Consider the following 18,901-nt stretch of genomic DNA (forward strand, 5'->3'; position numbering starts at 1 on the left):
ACCAGGGCCCTAGGTGGGTCAGCTGCACACACCCCTATGAAACTCAGAAAATATAGATGAGTTTGAGGTCGCTTTCTGGTTGAAGCCTCCCTTGGCAGGACTGTGGAAATGGGAGGCATCTTCCTAGCAGGGTTCTCTGTCCGTCCTCCACATCCTTGGGTGCCGGGACAGCGGCAGAATAACTGAAATGTTAATTGTTGAAGCGAAACAGGCAAAGAGGCGGAGAGAGCACAGGGCGCCACTCAATCGGTCAAGTGACTGAGGAGCACACAGGCAGCTCAGGGGACCCCTGACTTTGCTGCTGCAGAAGAGGACACAAACAATTGCCTTGATGTAATTGTCCTCTGGACAAAGGCTGGAACTGCAGCTCAGTAGGTAGGGTGCAAGCATACTGCCCAGCAAGTATAAAACAGCAACAACGCAAGCAAAGAAATAGAAACCCTGGGTTCCGTTCCCCAGTTCAGACCCTGGCACCACGCCAGAGACTTGTAACGCTCAGAAAGTGAAAGCAGCAGAGTCAAGAGTTCAAGGTCATCCTGGGCTACTAGTAACTAAGTTCAGTCTACAGAAGACCTGTCTTAAAAAACAACTGCCACAAAATTAAGCAAACAAAAACCATGAAGATGTAGGCGGGAAGCAAACTGTTTTTTTTACATTTACAAGCCAACCCCACAGTTTGGATTTCCTGCCCACCAAGCTCCTGGTGGGCAGGACCGGGAAATCTCCTCCCAGCCCAAGGAGCCACCTGAGACAGGATTCTGGTAAAACAGGCTGCTGAGCTGATACAAGCAGAGAGGGGCTGGTACCCCCTCAGCCACAAAGGCAGACTGACCTGCCAGCCCCAACCACATGGTGGGCCAGAGGATGGTGGGCTGGAGGGAGAGCCTGTGCACCCCAGGATGGTGGGCTGGAGGGAGAACCTGTGCACCCAGAATGGTGGGCAGGAGGGAGAGCCTGTGCACCCAGAATGGTGGGCGGGAGGGAGAGCCTGTGCACCCCAGGATGGTGGACCAGAGGAAGAGCCTTGCACCCCAGGAAATGGTCCCTCCTCACAACAGTGTCAGGAATTAGGTGACAAAGAAAAACGGGACCCAGGGATGTGAAGTCACCCATCCAAGGTCACACAGCTGAGTGGCTAGACCAAGCTTCAAAAGGTTGAAAGTCTCTCTGGCTGTTTAGAGAGCCTTCTTGGGGGAGTCTCCCTTCAAGGTCGAGCTGTGTGGACTCCACCCCGTGACAAGGTTAATGGACACAAAACAGCGGTCTGGGAAGCGCAGGCGGAGTGAACCGAATTGCACCAGACACTTGAAGCTAGCTGACGGACAGGTGACTCGCATCCACGCAGCGGTTAGCATTGTCCCTGCTGTGGCTCCCAGGGAGTGGGGCAGACACTCAGAACGTTCCCGTCCCAGCAGGGGGCACAAGGGCAGACTCTTAGAAGGAATTAATAATACCCAAGGAATTCCTTCAGAACAGTGGGGGGGAATAAAAATTCTTCAAAAAAAAGGCCTAATAGCAAATTTTCTGGATTTTCCAGCTAATTTGAAGGTACCTACTTGGAACATTTTCCTGTCAGAAAAGATTTTAAAATACATTCATTCAGTGTGACATGATAATTGGGCCTGGCTGTCTGATGAATGCCTTTTATCTCTTCCCCGAGCTATTGTTCAGTGGGATGGAGCCGATGGGTGGCAGTGGGCACTTTGTTAAACGCACAAATAGAGCCACTTGCGACGATTCTGGTCACCGGAGACAGCAAGGTCTCAGAGGTGCAGATGGACGCTTATACGATCAAGTGTCCGGAAAGGGGGGGGATTTAGTAGTTCGAGAAGTCATTTCCTCATTGTGCATTGAAGAAGACCAGGGTCCAGGGAGGAACAGGAAGCTGCCAGTGTCCCTCAACTTGGGGATGACTGAGGCGCTACATGGATCTGCGTTTCCAGAGCCAGACTCCAGGCCCCTGTGTCCTGCCTCCTGAGGGGTCTGTGAAATAAGATACCGCAGCAGATAGTGTATATCCCCACTTCCCCTCTCCCCCCACCCCCCGCACCAGAGATCCCGCCCTGTGGGCTGCACAGAAAGACTGGGTGGCCCCAAGGGTTGCATTATCGTGGTGGAATATTTATTTCCCGCTGCGCGGTTACAGAAGCAACTATTTCCATCGGCCCTTCTTCCTCTCCACCTTTTATGTTTTCCTTTCCTTTAATGCTTTTGTTTTATCAAAGGCAAATTTCCAGGCCTGGCCATCTGACAGCCGTCCGCAAAGGAGCCATATTTCTTTATCACCCCCTAGAAAGAGGGACTTGTTTGGATTTATTGTTTTTCAACTTTACGTCATTTTCCCGCTTACCGTTATTTTTCTTTTGAATTTGCTTCTGCTTTCAGACTGTCTCTGAGCCTTCCATATGTTAATAAGGTGTTTGTAGAAGTGCAGCTTGGGTATTCCTCCCCCAAGCAGGGCTATCCTTCCTTTTAAGAGACAGCTTGTCCTCAAAAATGCCCTTCATTAACATTTAACGAATAGAACAGTTTCCACTGGGATGAAGGAGTTGACATTTCCTCTGTTTTTCTTAGAAAACAGCACAACATTAATCGTGCCCTCGAGGGACTGAGTTTTCCACAAAAGTGAGATGACAAAGGCCTAAGCTGGGCATCCATACCTGGTTGCACGTGTTGCTATTTAGACAGGCATGCTTGTCTGCAGCTTTTCATGCATAATCCTATCTCAGTGTTTAAAGTGTGTTTATGACATCTTACACGTGGCTGTGATTGTCTGCCAATGTGTAATTGGCTATGTGTATGGCTGAGCTAACGCTCTTGTGTGTGTGTGTGTGTGTGTGTGTGTGTGTGTGCACTGTGGATATATTCTGTCCATGTGTGACTGTGTTCATGCATAAATGTGTCTGCACGTGCTTGAGTATATCTCTGCACATGGTATCTCTGCATACTGCTGTGGAAGTGGGTGCGATGTGTCTGATATCTTGAGCCTGGGTAGCCAGGGTCTGGAAATAAGCTCCTGTGTGTGGGTAAGTCTTTGTCCTGTTTGCTTAAGTGTTTGGGAGTCCTAAGGTTGCACAGCTTTGTGTTCGGAACCCCTCATAAACATACACACAGCACCCTCTGGTGGACGTTGTTGGAATACACCCCACAAACCAAACAACAAAAACCAGGCATGCTCAGAATCATGCTAAATTCAAAACAGGGTTTCTGGTTATGAGCAGGGCCAAGTTTCTGAGATGTTCCTTGAGAAAAAGTGTTGTCGGAGGCTGCTCGTTTGTTCCTGGCCACCCAGACCCAAAATAACCAGAGAGAAACTATATTACTACAACACTGCTTGGCCTATTAGCTGATGCTTCTTATTGAATACCTTAAATTAACCCATTTTTATTATTTTATGGTTTACCACAAGGCTCATGGTTTACCGGTAACCTTCCAGATGGCAGCTGGCGTCTTTCTCCCTTGGCAGTTCCATGGCTTCTCTCTGACTCTGCCTACTCTCTCCTCCTCTGCTTGGAATTCCCACCTTGCCCTATTCCACGCAACAATAGGCCCATAGTAGCCTCTTTATTAATCAATGGTATTGACAGCATACAGAGGGGAATCCCACATCAGAAAAGGGGTGTGTTGTGTTCTGGACACACTCAACAGAGAACTCCCTGGGCCCAGCACAGGCAGATGCCTCGTGGTGCCACGAGGACAGGACTTTTTCTCTGGTTTGGGAACAGGATCACTGGGCTTCCTCTCGGCCAGAAAGGAGTTGTCTCGTGCTCAGAAACTAGCTGGTGTGCACATTTCTGGGACCCTGCATTCTCTGTCAGCCTCCTCAGCTCTCTTCCAAGAGTATATCCAACTCATTTCAGCTACTGCTATGGCTTGGATCCTGGATGTTCCCTCAAAGGACTGCATGTTGAAGGCTTGGCTCCCAGCCTGTGGCCCTACTGGGGAGCAGATTCTCACTGTAGGAGGTAGAGCCAGTGGGAAGAAATTAAGCCATCGAGGTGTGCCTGTGGGGGGCATACACGGATCCTAGCTCCATTTCCCTTCCTCTTTTATAGTTTTTAAGAAGATTTGTGCAACATTTACTTACTTACTTACTTACTTACTTATTTGTACATGTGCAGGTACATGCCATCACACACATGTAGAGGTTAGTGGTGGGCAGTTCTCTTCCTCCCATGTGGGTTCTGGGGATTGTTGTCAGGTCATCAGGCTTAGAGACAAGAACCTCGACTGGCCAAACTACCCCTCTTTCTGTTTTGTTTTCTTGCTTCCTGGGCTCCACGAGGTGAGCAGCTTCTACCATGATGTTCTGTGCTGCCATAGACCAACTGTGGACAAAACTGTGAGGCAAAATCAGTCTCCCTGGTTATCCAGAAATTTGCCACGGTGACAGAAATCTGACTAATGCTTCCGCTAGCAGGAACGATATTCTAACATCACATGGGTTCCATAGCTGGGCTGCAGTGGAGGCTTTGAACCCCACATCACCAAACCTCAAAGACACACTCTTCTCCCTGAAAGGATATTGACATAAGAGCCGAATTCCCATCTCACAGATGGAAAAGCAAGGCGTTTGACAATAATTCGACATGCATCCATCAGCATCTTGAGAAATGTGGGCATGTGATGGGCAGAACCATGCAGAGGCAATCCAGGACATAAGGACATTAAAGCTCAAGTTTATTAAGGTTTATATCATTAAGTTCATTTTTTTTTTAGACACAGTTCTGGGGAAATAGATAGTCCTGTGTCCAGCACTGCAATCAAGAAGTTGAGTGTTAGTCAGCTGTAGTGGCACAGCATTTAATGCCAGCATTCAAGAGAGGCAGGAGCATTTCTGTGAGTTCAAGGTCAGCCTGGTCTATGTAGTCCAGGCTGTGCTAGAACTCGCTTGGTAGACCAGGCTGCTCAATTACTCACTGAGATCCACCTGTCTCTGACCCCCAAGTGTTGGGATTAAAAGTATGTGCCACCACTGCCCGGTCATTTTGTTTTCCTCTCTCTCTCTCTCTCTCTCTCTCTCTCTCTCTCTCTCTCTCTCTCTCTCTCCCTCTCTCCCTCCCTCCCTCCCTCCCTCCCTTTCTTTTTCTTTTCTTTTTTTTTCTGGTTTTTCAAGACAGGGTTCTCTGTAGCTTTGGAGCCTGTCCTGGAACTAGCTCTTGTAGACCAGGTTGGCCACGAACTCACAGAGATCTGCCTGCCTCTGCCTCCCAAGTGCTGGGATTAAAGGCATGTGCCATCACCACCCAGCCATTTTGTTTTCTTTTCTCTCTCTCTCTCTCTCTCTCTCTCTCTCTCTCTCTCTCTCTCTCTCTTTCCTTCCCTTTCTTTCTTTTTATGAGAGACACTGTCTAAAGCAAAACACAAAAACCACCAAGTTGAATACCTCCCTTACTTCCAGTGTCACTGACCCTTTCTCCTTTGTTGCCCAAACCCTTACTCAAGCCTTGGCCCTTACAACCCCAGTCCAGTTTACAGCCCTGCAACTTCGCCTTTTTCAGAATATTGTAGGTGAACGTATAGATAATATTTTAATTCTTTTCAAAAATTAAACTTCTATTTCAACATAACTAAATTAGATATTGTTTACCTATATTTGCACATCATTTACATGCACTAAACCTGAGTTTGGGGTTGTACAGTTCTATGAAGTTTCACATACAGGCTGGTGACCACACGCTAGGAAGACCACATTCAAGACTCAACCATTCTATTGCCTCAAAAGGTTCAGGACTTGCCTAGACTGCACACTTGACCCCCAGCACTATATAAACCAGGTGTGGTGGTACACACCTGTAATCCAAGCACTTGGGAAGCAGAAGGATCCTTTGTTACATAGTAAATCTGAGGCCAACCTGGGATACCTGAGACACTGTCTTAAAGAAAACCAGTCCCCTGTGCTTTGGGGCTGTGGCTCTTTTTCCTGTTTTCAGTCAATGTCTGCTTTCTGTTTCTATGATTTTATCTTTTCTAGAGTCTTGTATAGAGGCCAGCCTGTAGTTGGAGGTTTCCTGAGGTTCTAGAATGTTGTATAGAGACCATAATGTGGTTGGAGGCCCCTGAGGTTCTAGAATGTTGTGTAGAGGTCATCATGTGGGTGGAGGCCCCCTGAGGTTCTAGAATGTTGCATAGAGGCCATCATGTGGTTGGAGGCCCCTGAGGTTCTAGAATGTTGTGTAGAGGTCATCATGTGGGTGGAGGCCCCTGAGGTTCTAGAATGTTGTGTAGAGGTCATCATGTGGGTGGAGGCCCCTGAGGTTCTAGAATGTTGTGTAGAGGTCATCATGTGGGTGGAGGCCCCTGAGGTTCTAAAATGTTGTATAGAAGCCATCATGTGGTTGGAGGCCCCTGAGGTTCTAGAATGTTGTGTAGAGGTCATCATGTGGGTGGAGGCCCCCTGAGGTTCTAGAATGTTGCATAGAGGCCATCATGTGGTTGGAGGCCCCTGAGGTTCTAGAATGTTGTGTAGAGGTCATCATGTGGGTGGAGGCCCCTGAGGTTCTAGAATGTTGTGTAGAGGTCATCATGTGGGTGGAGGCCCCTGAGGTTCTAGAATGTCGTACAGAGGCCATGGCGTAGTTTCCTTCTCTGGTCAAGCAGTGTCCCATTGTTCTGACGCACCACATGGTGTGTCCACCCCTTGACAGGCCGGCTGCTTCCTACTGTGGTATTCACCAGAGTGGCAGTTCTGAGGGATCTTTACAGACACTGCTTTTTTTTTTTTTTTTGAGGATTTTTGCATCTGTATTAATGAGGAAATTTTAGGCTATAACTTTCTTTCTTTAAGGAATGTCTTTGATAGTGGAGAAATGTCAGGCCTCTAAAATGATTGAGAAGTGTTTCCGCCTCTTCTATTTTTGTGTAGGATGGTGTATTATTTCTTCCTCAAATCACTTGGTATTAGGATTTTCAGCAAAGCCATTAGAATCTGGGGCTTCCTTTGTTGGAGGGGTTTCAGTTTTGAATTCATTTTGTGCAGTCGGCATAGGGCTTTTCTTGTTGGCTTCCTGAGGAAAGCGTTGGTAGTTTGTGCCTTCTGAGGAATTGGCCCTTTTCATCTACAGTATTAAATTCATGAGAAAAGTTGAGGGGAAATTAGCACTGGATTAACCACACACACGTGCGAACCGCTCACCTAAGAGACACAGAACAAAGAACAGAAATTCTGGCCCAGGAAATTATCAGAAATTCATGAGAAACGTTATGAATTTCTGAAAGGAAACACATTGTTAAAGTACAATCTTGTACGAAGATAATGAAGCAATGGAAGTCTTACTCTAAGAAATTGGAAATCGCATAAATGTCAATGAGAACAAATGCGCTGTTATCTTGATAGGCGGGAGAGCATGCAGATGGTGAGAAAATACGCACAGCGGATCCAGAAAGGAACATCACAAAAGATTTTTTTTGGTCTATGGAATACTTTTTTTCTTTCCTTTTCTTTTCTTTCTTTCTTTCTTTTTTTTTTTTTTTTGCAAATTTCCAGTGTGTGTTTGAATGTGTGTGTATGTGCTTCAGTGCCTGTGTGTGCATGTGTGAGTCTGCATGTGTAATTTTTGAGACAGGGTTTCATGTAGCCCAAGTTGGCCTCAAACTTTCCACATAGCTAGTCCTCCCCCTCTCTTCCTAAGTGCAGAGGCTCCAGGCCTGGGCACAGAGCTGCGGATCCAGCACAGGGCTTTAAGCATGCTAGGCAAGCGCTCTGCTATATCTTCTAACGAGGAAAAATCTAGTAAGGGGGAAGTCAGTATTTTCCTTTGTCTCTCGTGGAACACGGTTAGTACTCACATAGAAGACCCTCAAAAATGCAGCTAAGCGTAGTGGCTCACAGTGATTCCAGCCTGAGCTAGATAGCAAGATGCCTGTCTCAAAAACAAACGAACAAACAAAAATGAAAAAGAAAACACCACCCCTCAAACCAACTGATGGAGTCTGGAATGGTGTTGTCCCAGATATTCGTCCTTTCTAGAAGCTTCCAGTCTATCATGTCTTCTAATGGCCTCCACCAATGCCTCTACCTTCTCCTCTGCAGGCATGGACTCAGGGTGTCACCTCTCCTCACTGACATTCTGCGCCACAAGCCTTTGGTGGGGGTTTCTCCTCCTGGTTCCCAGCGGCCTACATCAGGCACCCAAGCTCACAGGTCCTTCTTCTCTTTGGAAATAATGCCTGAATCCCCAGCTGTGGGCATCCTCCCTCTTGCGGACGTCACCTTCAGGGGGAAGAGGAGGGCCAGAGAGAGCAGGATAGAACCGGAGATAGCCTGAGGTCTTGACTTGGCAGTAGAGCAGTAGCTGAGCCCCAGTGTCCCGTGCGCCACTGCACAACGCTGTAGAGCACGCATCCTTGGTTCAGGAAGCGCAGTCTGCGGCTGTCTGGACTTAGCCTTCTGTCTCAGTTAGGGTTACTATCGCTGTGGTGAAAAGCCATGATCAAAAGCAGCTTGTGGAGGAAAGGGTTCATTCCACTCACAATTCCACAAAACAGTTCATCATCAAAAGCAGTGAGGGCAGGACGTCAGACAGGGCAGGAACCTGGAGGCAGGAGCTGAGGAGCTGCTGCAGAGGCTTGTTCACCCTGCTTTCTGGTAGCATCCAGGACCACCAGCCCAGGGATGGCCTCACCCACAACCGGCTGTTCTCCATCAATCACTAATTTAAAAAATCGCCCTACAGGCTTGCCTACCACCTGATCTTATTGGAGGCATTTTCTTAATTGAGGTTTCCTCCTTGCAGATGACTTTAGCTTGTGGCAAATTAACATAAAACCACCCACACACCTTCCTCTTGAAATTGTCTCCCCTCATGCCTGCTAGCCACACTGTCAGAGAGGTCCATGACAGCCATGTCCTCCCCAAACCACTGTCACCCTACCATGAGGAAGGCTGCCCTCTGCTGGGCCTAGGCCCCCACAGATGGACACTGGGCTTCTAGGGACCTGACTCAACTCTTCTTCCTGAGCAGAAACACTGACAAAGGCTCCTGTCCTCTGACATGAGCACTTCCTGTGGAAGGCTCTTCTCCTACTCCCCACTAAGATCTACATAATGGAAGGAGAAGCCACCTCCTCTGACTTCCACATGCTCATATAACACATACGCACCCATGCACACACATATATAAACAAGCAACTGAATAGAAAGACCATCTTCTTAAAGGTAAATTATTTCACTTTAAATATAATATTTTTAATTGAAAATAGATTTTTTCATACACTATATTCTGATCAATTCCCCTCCCTAACTCTTCCCAGATCCTCCCCACCTTCCTACCCACCTAAATCCCTACCTTTTCTTTCTCTTTTTCATTATAAAACAAACAGGCATCCTAAAAAAATAATGCTAATAATAAAATAAGATACAAACAAACAGAAAAAAATAGCCAAGGAAAAAGCACGAAAAAAGCATATACACACAGACACACAGATTTACACACACAGAAATCTCATAAAACCACGAACGACAAAATCAGAAGCCATAATATATGAGCAAAAGACCTGAAAGGCCAGACAAAGCATTATGAGGCAAGGAACCTCCCAAAATACCATTGAGTTTGTTAACGTTGGCCGCTTACTGCTGGGCAGGGGGCCTGCCCTTAACTGTGGTTTATACACCCAGGGAGACTCTCTACTGGAAAAAACTTAGTTTTCCTTTACTAGCAGTTATTAATTGGAGATAGCTCCTGAGTTAGGGATGGGTGTTGTGTCCACTTCCCCTCTCAGCACAGAGACACCACCTGGTGCTGACCTGTGCAGGCCACCGTCTCTGTGAGTTCACACACATGTCAGTCCTGTTGTGTCGAGAAGGCTCTGTTTCCTTGGTGTCTTCTGTCCTGTTTGGCTCTTACACTCTTTCTGCCCCCATATTCCTCAGAGTTCCCTGAGCCCCAGGGGAGGGATTTGATGGCGACATCTCATTTAGGATTGAGTGTTCCAAGGTCTCACAGTCTCTGCCCACGGTCCAGCTGTGCGATTCTTAGAGGAAGCTTCTCTAAGGATGGCTGAGCCAGACACTGATCGATGAGCACAGCAGAATGTTAGGAGTTATGTTATTGCTATGTTTCTTTAGCAGAGCAGTAGTATTTTGTTTTCCCTGTGATCTAGTGACTTATCTAGTCTCAGGTTTTTGGTTACCTGACAGGGTTCAATCTCATGGAGTGGGTCTTAAATCCAATCAGATAGTGGTTGGTTACCAACACAACTTTTGTGATACTTGTGTATCATGCAGGCGGGTCACCATTGTAGAGCACAGGGTTTATAGCTGGGTTGATGCTTACCTTTCTTCTCTGGTAACATGCAGAGTACCTTCCAGTACCATGGACACTAGGCAGTGGGGGTGAAGGTTCTCAGTAGGCACGAGCTTGGCGTCTGTGTCCAGTGAGTTATGTAGGTGTTGTCTTCAGCAAGAGGTCCTATCATCAGTTTGTTGAGAGCAATCAGTAGCCTTGGCAATAGCCTGGGTTGTTTGGGGGTTTCCATGCCCCATTGGCCAACAATTCAATTAGCTGTAACCGGGCCCTCGAGGTCTCATTTGGTGGTGAGTGACATCTAGCTGGGGTTTTGTTTCCCCTTTTATTCGGTGATTGCATTTTAGATTTCTTTCATTATGTACATATTTTAAGAAGCTTCTACTGAAGTAGGTTTCCATATAACCCCTCAAATGGCCCTTAGTTTTAGCCATCCTTCCCAATAATCCCTCCTTTCCATCTCCATTTAATTCTCCCATCTGGTCTCCTTCCTCCCAGTCCACTCACTAATCACTAAATATCTATATGTTACATTCCCCGTTTCTTAGGAGAGACTACTTCCTTCCCACCTAGTTCCTTTCTCTGACCTCTGTGTTATATGGATTGTAGCCTGCCTCTCAAAGACTGGTCTCATTCTCACCAACAGACAGGCCATTCAAACAAAACTAAACAGAGAAATCCTGGCGCTAAATGACATCATAAATCAATTGAACCTAACAGGTGTTTACAGAACATTCCATCTGAACATGAACAAATACACCCTCTTCTCTGCAGTTCATGGAACTTTCTCCAAAACTGACCACATACTTTCACACATAGCAAGGCTCAACAGATGCAAGAGAAACGAAATGAACCCTGCATCCTAGCTGACCACTGTGGATTAAAGCTGGACATCAACAACAGAAACAAGAGAAAACTTACAAACTCATGGAAACTGAACAACTCACTACGGAATGAGAAACGAGTCAAGACAGATGTTAAGAAAGAAATTAAAAACTTTTTAGAATTGATGAAAATGAAAACACAATGTACCCAAGTCTATAGGACAAGATGAAGGGGGTTCTATGAACAGAACTTCTAAAAAACAGTTGGAGAGATGGGGCTGAGGAGATGGCTCACCATTAAAGCATTTGCTGCTCTTCTGGAAAACCCAGGTTCCACCCTCATCAGGCGACTCACAGCTGCCTGTGACTCCAGATCCGGGAGATGCCACAGCCCTGACATCTGCACTCACACGCCCATGCCCACACGCGTGACAGAGTGGTCAGCGGGGAGTCAGGGTGACTTCAGACGCCTCACTAGGCTGGGCTTAAAGTTAGAACCCATGTGTTAGTCCCTAGCCCTGCCAATGGGGACAGTCGTGCACAGGTGGCTGTCCGTCTCCACAGGCCTCTGTGGGGTCCAGGGCTCTTTATTGAGTGTCCAGTTTCCAGCCAAGGGCTCTGGCTCCTAGCAAGCAATGGTGAAGTGCTCACGAGCAGTGCGGTGAAGGGCTGGATGGCAGAGGATTAGCTTCTGGGCAGGGGTTGGCTTAATGGATCGGCTCCTCAGACCTGCTGCTGCTGAGCCCCAGGATTATTGTGATTTACAGCCCTGCTTCTCTTCAGCAGCGATTGAAAGACACTTATCTGCAAAGCCTTGTGGTGCTCAGGGGAGCTAAATCAGGAGGCAAGGTCTGGCTCACAAGTCAGGGGTGGGCCTAGGGCGGGGATAGCAAGATTAGAACCTCTCTCTTGGAGCCTACTGGTGCCCTTGGGTAAAAGAGACCTTGCAGACCCCAGTATCATCCCCAGGGCTCTATGACTTGAATTCTCTATGGGGGTGGGGGAGATTGAAAGTGGGGAAGGTGTGTTTTATCTAGTCTGCAGAGGGTGTTTAAAGTCTTATTAATATTTAATTAATATTTAAGTCTTAATATTTAAACCTGGGAAGAGTTGGAATAATAAACTCAAGCACTGTTGTTGGGGTGTAAGTAGATACACCCCTCCTGAAAGACTGGTAGATATTTTTCAACTAAAAGCCAAATGCATGAACGCCTGATGCCCATCCAATAGAAATGTGTGCATATGGGCACCGAATGGCAAGTATCATAATGCTGAAATGGCACCAGGTGTAATGGACCCAAACTGGAAACAACCTACATGCCCATCAACAGTTCATGATGATTACATGAACTGAAGGCTAGCCATTCCAAAGCTAAGGCTGCACAGCAGAGAGGAGGAATGGTGGCCCTGTGAACGAACCTGATCCTGTGCCTAGTAGAAGAACCAGACTTCACACCCCATGAGTCCCTCACAGAACTCCATGTTTATAATGTTTGCAACCAGCATGAACTAGTTCATGGTGTCAGAATTTTGGGCACCTGCAGTTGCCTGCAGGGTGGATGTAATCGGAAGGGCACCCCAGGCAGGTTGAGGCTCCTGGGTACCCAGTTCTGACTTGTGACGTCTGTGATGGATCTCCACATATCTGAAGAGTCTTTGAGGTGACCACATACTTAACAGACTCGTGACATTTACCTGTTCTCTTGTATGTCTTAATCCCTCTCTGTCTGACTGGTGACTCTACCCTTCTTCCCAGAGCTCTCTGTAAGTCCTACCTAACCTCTTCCAGTCTAGCTATTGGTCATTTAACCCTTTAGTAAACCAATTTAGTACACCTTCACAGTATACACAAAGATTGTTCCACAACAGGGAAGCAATGTACCTGGGCACAGTATAGTGTCAGCTTCTTGAAGGCCTGCCTGGGGCTGGAGGGTTCATTGTGTATGTGTGTGTGTGTGTAGTGCACACATGGATGTTGGCAGCTGGTAAGGAGATCTCAGCTCCGTGCAGTGTAGTTACCTCCAAAGTCAGATGGGTAGGTCAGATGGTGAGGGGCAAGCCACTGTGTGAACCACATTCTATTGGTGGCACAGATCAACCCTAATGTCTTAGTTAACTTTTCTATAGCTGTGAAGAGACACCATAACCAAAGCAACTTATAGACGAAACAGTTTATTGGGGGATCACAGTTTCAGAGGATTGGAGTCCGTGACCATCATGGCAGAGAGCATGGAAGCAGGCAGGCATGGTGCTGGAGCAGTAGCTGAGAGCTCCCATCTGAGCCACAAGCTTCAGGAAAAGAGAGAGAGAGAGAGAGAGAGAGAGAGAGAGAGAGAGAGAGAGAGAGAGAGAGAGAGAGAGAGAGAGAGAGAGAGAAGAGCTGGGAATGGTATGGGCTTTTGATACCTCAAAGCCCATCCCCAGTGACACATCTCTTCTAAGAAGGCCATGCCTCCTAATCCTTCCCAAACAGTTCCGCTAACCTGGACCAAGAATTCAAACATGTGAGAATATAGAGGCCATTCTTATTCAAATCCCCACACCGAATATTACATCAGAGGGACAATAATATATGGTTAGGGTTTCTACCATAGGGCAGAGGGAATCGGGGGCCATATGGAAATTAGATATATCATTCTTGTTTGTTTTGTTTTGGTTTTTCAACAAATATCAGACTCATGTTATAACTTGCTGTCCGAGTGCTTGCCTGGCATGCATGAGACCCTGTGTTCCATCCCCAACAGAAAACAAAAACAAAAACTCTCTAAACAAAACAAAAAAACCATTACCATCCTTAATAAAACATTAAATTGTCATATACACCAAACTATTGTATTATCTAGCATCTTGTGTTCCAAGTGCCTCCAGCCAGATCACAGATGACAGTGGAACCCATACAGAAGCATGGATGAGAATCACCCTGTTGTGGTGGACTGAGTAACAGGTCCCCAAAGTCTCAGGGTCCTGCCTTCTGTAACCTGGGAATGGCACCTCAGATGGCCAAGGTTCTTTCCAGACACAGTTAAGCTAACGATCTGGAAGTTAGGTCTGGTGAGAGACATAGGGGAGTAAAGGTGCCTGTTGCCAAGCCTGATGACCTGGGTTCAATCCCCAGAACCCATATGGTAGAAGGAGAGAAATGAATTCTGCAGGTTGTCCTCTGTTCATCACACATGTACTGTGACATGCACCAGCACACACATACATACATACACACACATAAATAAATGTGGTTTTAAAAGGGTTTTTTAATTTAATTTTTTTTAAATCCCCCAAAGTTAGGAGGTTATCTTTTCTTAGCCAGGTGGAGCCTGAATGCAGTCCCCAGTGTCCAAATGAAAAGAAAGTGGAAAAAGAACACAGACAAGAACGACTCCAGCAAGACGCTGCTGTTGTCTTTGAAGGGAGAAAAGGGGGTCACATGCAAAGGAATGCCAGTGAAGCAGCTACAGCGCCTGAAGAAGGCAAGGGAAAAGTCCCCCCTAAGCCTGAGAAAGGAACATGGCTGCCCTCATGTCTGGGCTTTGGCCCAGTGAGGTGGATTTCTGACCTCTAACTCTCAGGCTGTTAAGGGATCAGAAGTATATTAGAAACCAGAAGTTGTGTCTTCTTCTTCCTCCTCCTCTTCTTCCTCCTCCTCCTCTTCTTCCTCCTCCTCTTCTTCCTTTTCAGCAGTCATTACAAAAGAATGTACTGTTTCATCCCTTGGTACAAATGAGCAAAGCCGAGAGCAAGAAATTCCACCTAGGACTGCAGGGCTAAGTGTGTCCAAGATTCCAGGCCTGGAAGCTTTTACTAAAAAGGACAGAAAATGTTCTACACCAAAGCACCTTTGCACATTTCCTGCATGTCCTAGTGACACCAGTGGCACTGTCTTCCAAGTCCCTCGGTAGTGCGAAGCTTGGGGGAAGGAGAGGAGAAGCAGTTTGAGAGAGAGACACTGAGACAAATAGTCCTTCAGGCAAGGCGTTTATTGAGGCAGCAGTGGGAGAGGCCCTGAAGTAAGAAGCTTTAGTCCCAGCATATGAAGCAGGGCGTCTATTCTTAAAGGTTTCCAAGGTGGCTTGAGAGATGACTCAGGGGTTTACAGCACCGTTGTTCTTGCAGAGGGCTCAAGTTCGATTCCTAGCACCACAGGGTGGCTCACAACCATCCTGTAATCCTAGTTCCTGGAGATCTTATGCTCTCTTCTGGCCTCCACGGGTACCAGACACATACACAATGTATATACATACAGGTAAAACACTCATACATATAAAATAAATAAATTTAAAAAGAATAAAAATAAAAGGATCCTGAGGGAAAAGGAGGTCTTTGCATGTCAGAGATGCAGTCTGTCCTAGCTTGCTCCTCTATTACTGTGATAAAATATTGTGATCAAAAGTAACTTAGGAGAGAAAGGGATTTATTTCAGCTTACACCAAGTTCCTAGTGCATAGGAAACCCTCAGTGAGTATCCCTCAGTACTGGGCTTCAGTCCAGACAGATGAGTCACCACACACTTCTGAGTTGTGTAGTCCCCCTTTAAAAGCCTCAAGGGGAGGTTCCACAGGTCACTGACATAGCAACATTTTCAGAAACATCGAAACCAAACTTCTCAAGCTCTCGGGAGACACAAGACAGGGCCGACTCAGGAGTCTGTGTTCCTCCGGCTTTGTCTGTGGTGTTCTGGTACCACACTCAAAGCTCAGAGCAGGTGCATGGGCTAATGTCACCTTGACAGTTAAGTGACTTTCTACCCATTCCACATGCTGTACAGTTGCACAAGAAACTGCCTCTGTGTGGTTATTCTGCTCTGACAGGCAGTGCAAAATTCCCTGAAATCCTCCCTCAGGTTTCTCATAAAGAGCAACATTGTAGCCCTGAGGGTTTCCTTGTTTAGGTGTGAATACTTTGCCTGAACATCAGAAGAGGGCATCAGATCCCACTGTAGATGGTTGTGAGTCACCCTATGGTTGCTGGGAATTGAACTCAGGAACTCTGAAAGAGCAGCCAGTGCTCTTAACCTCTGAGTCATCTCTCCAGCCTGGCCCTGAGTTTTTAAAATAATTGCTTGCCTCTTCCTTGCTCAGTGGTGCTGATACTCTCCTAGAGAAATAGCTTTGTAGCCCTCAGGCTCTTCGGGAAGAGACTGAGGAGGCTTTGAGCCCAGTAATCAGGAGTTAGGAGTGCAGCCCAGCCAGTTCAACTTCTACAGAATTGTGAAACCTGTCTTCATGCTCTGTGGAGGATGAGGGTAATTGTAACAGAGCTTCAAATCTTGGTAGGCCCCGGGGGACCTTAGCACAACTACCTCCAAGATGGAAGCAACATTCAGGCCAGAAAACTCAGCACATAGAAAAAGCACCACCCGAAAAAGGAAAACAAAGACCTGAACTATCAAAGTCCAAAGTTCTGAAAGAGTCTCTAAATGTACTATATTTGGTATTTGTTTTTGGTTTCTATAGTTCTGTTTCTGGCTCACTGCTCCTAATAACTGCAGTATGTCAACCAAGAATATGGGTTTTTGTGCTTAAAAGCTCACCCTGAGAAAGGCTACTGGGATTCCGAACACCTAATAAAGACTGATAAAAACTTTGTATTGGCTTAAGCCCATGTCCAAGCAGTCAGTCTTCTCTGGTGAGTACCCCACAACACAGTGACTCAAGAAGACAGTGTAGGTGATTACCAGCTCTGGTCAGCAAACCTGTCCCCTGTCCGCGTTCTGTTGTCCAGGATGTGTTTTGATTGAATGTAATCTGGGATGTCTCTTCCATCAGCTGCAGGGCTGTCCAAGTCCTCCATAGCCCCGCCCCTTGCATTTTCCTTCTACTGGGAAACAAGATTGAGTGCTGAGCCACTCTCTCCCTCTGGGCACTGTGAAGCCTGTTAAATAAACATGTCTATTAAAGGCGTTGATCTGTCCCCAGCAGGCAGTAATTGCACCTCCAAGGCTGCAGATGCCATGGCTTGGCTGTGGATTTACTCTCCTGCTCATCAGGCTTCCTGCCTGGCTAAGGAGGCAGGCCCCATCCTTCCTCGACTTCCCTCTAATCTGCTGTGTTGTGGGGAAGGGGAAAAGAAGCCCGGTGGGGGGGGGGGGATGAGGGGATGGGTGTCTTTAACAATACTGTCAGCTATTCACACTCCTCTTATGCCTGAGAGGAACCTCTATGGTTCAAGTCACAAATGACCAGGCAGGGTTCCTTTATAGATAGATCAAAAACCTCACTGAAGCCCAACAAGCACATTAGCACAAAGGGTGAGCAGCCAAGATCTGAGACCTGGGATGCTACTCCCACTACCACACCTCCAAACTCTGACATCCCAGCCGCCTACCCCTAATCCTCCCGCACAACCAGCATGCAAAGGAGTAAAGCCATGGAGCTTAGTGGGTAAAGGCACTTGCTATCAAGTCTGGCCACCTGAGTTTGAACCCTGGAACCCACACGGTCGAAGGGAAGAGATGACTCAGACAAGTTGTGCTCTGACTTCCATACCCTGCTGGGGCACATGCATGTCCCCGACCCTAAGAAGATAAGTCACAATTTAAAAAAAATAAAAATAATAAATAAGGGCACTGGGAGGTGACTCAGAGGTTAGGTGCACTCGTTCTTGCATCTTGGGTTCAATCCCGAGCACCCACAAAGCGGCTCACAGTCATCTGTCCCTTAGGTTCCAGGGGATCTGACGCCATCTTCTGACTTCATCAGGCACCAGGCACCCACATAGTTCACACACACACACACACACAGACAGACACACACACACACAGACACACATACACACACGCACACAGAAAATGAACAAATCTTAACAAGTTAAAAACAAACAACAAATAACTAGAGTAAAGCCTGGCCCAGTATGGCAGACAGACATGAGGACCAGACTCTGCTTTGGTTGGCTGACTAGTCCGGGTCAGGTGATTTGGTGTGAATAGAATCTCACCTGGGTCTGGCGCTGGTCCTCCACAGGCTGCAGCCTCTCCAAACCTCCCAGGAGCCTATTCCTCCCACCACCAGCAAAACCTGGAGTGCCCGAAGCTGTCACTCCTGCCCTCCTGCTTCTAGTGTGGAGTTTTGGAGTTTTGAAAGAACAGTTACTAGCCCAACTCTTTCCTCCAGCACTGTGAAGGATTTTTCACCCGACCTGGTAGAGGCCTATCTCGTTCCTGTTTCTGAGTCTCTGTATATCCCTTCCTCCTGAATGTCCCTAGGTTTCCTCAGCCTGGGACCAAAGCTGGGAAGGAGGGGAAGCTGAGAGCCCCTTGACCTCTCAGGGGCCACAAGGGGATGGGGTCAAGCAGCTCCTTTCACTTAGTTTGATGTCAGCCTTCTGAGAAAGATTTTACTCACATCTGAGACTCATCCCATTGCCTCCTCTTGAAGATAATAGAGTACACAGTGAGGCTGATACCCTGGGGTCTGGTGGCCAGGCTCCCCCATACCTTAGGCCCACTCTCCTCTGTGGGTCCCTCCTTCTTGTCATGCCCAGCATTCTGGTCTTGGGAAGAAGCAGCCCGTGATCCGTAACCTATGTAAACAGACAAGCAACGGGGAGCATGTATGTTATTCCCACCCTGGAGCAATTCATTCTGCCAACCTGCAGCTGAAGCTTCACCAGGATGCTGAGTGTTTAAAAGTGCTGTTTAAACATCACACCCAGCAGCCGGGAATGATCAATAAACTGCACCTGGTGCCCACAGTCCCGGCCCCTTCGCCACCCTCCCCCCCAACCCCCACCCTTGTGTGGTGGTCAATGTTGTCAACTTGATGGGATTTTTTAAATCACCTTGGAAACAGAACTCTGGGCGTGTCTGTGAGCGATTTTCTAGACTGGGTTAGCTGAGCTGAG

At 47.2% G+C, this 18,901-nt stretch overlaps 1 long non-coding RNA gene across 1 annotated transcript; it reads right to left on the minus strand.

Moving 5' to 3' along the window:
• Window positions 1–15,018: 15,018 nt before the first annotated feature.
• Window positions 15,019–18,660, minus strand: LOC119826494. The gene is made up of 2 exons (XR_005287438.1): window positions 18,403–18,660; window positions 15,019–16,933 (listed from the first exon to the last, which is right to left on the minus strand). It is a non-coding gene; the product is annotated as an uncharacterized LOC119826494 (long non-coding RNA).
• Window positions 18,661–18,901: the final 241 nt, after the last annotated feature.

Source organism: Arvicola amphibius, chromosome 11, assembly GCF_903992535.2.
Source record: "Arvicola amphibius chromosome 11, mArvAmp1.2, whole genome shotgun sequence".
Classification (NCBI taxonomy): domain Eukaryota; kingdom Metazoa; phylum Chordata; class Mammalia; order Rodentia; family Cricetidae; genus Arvicola; species Arvicola amphibius.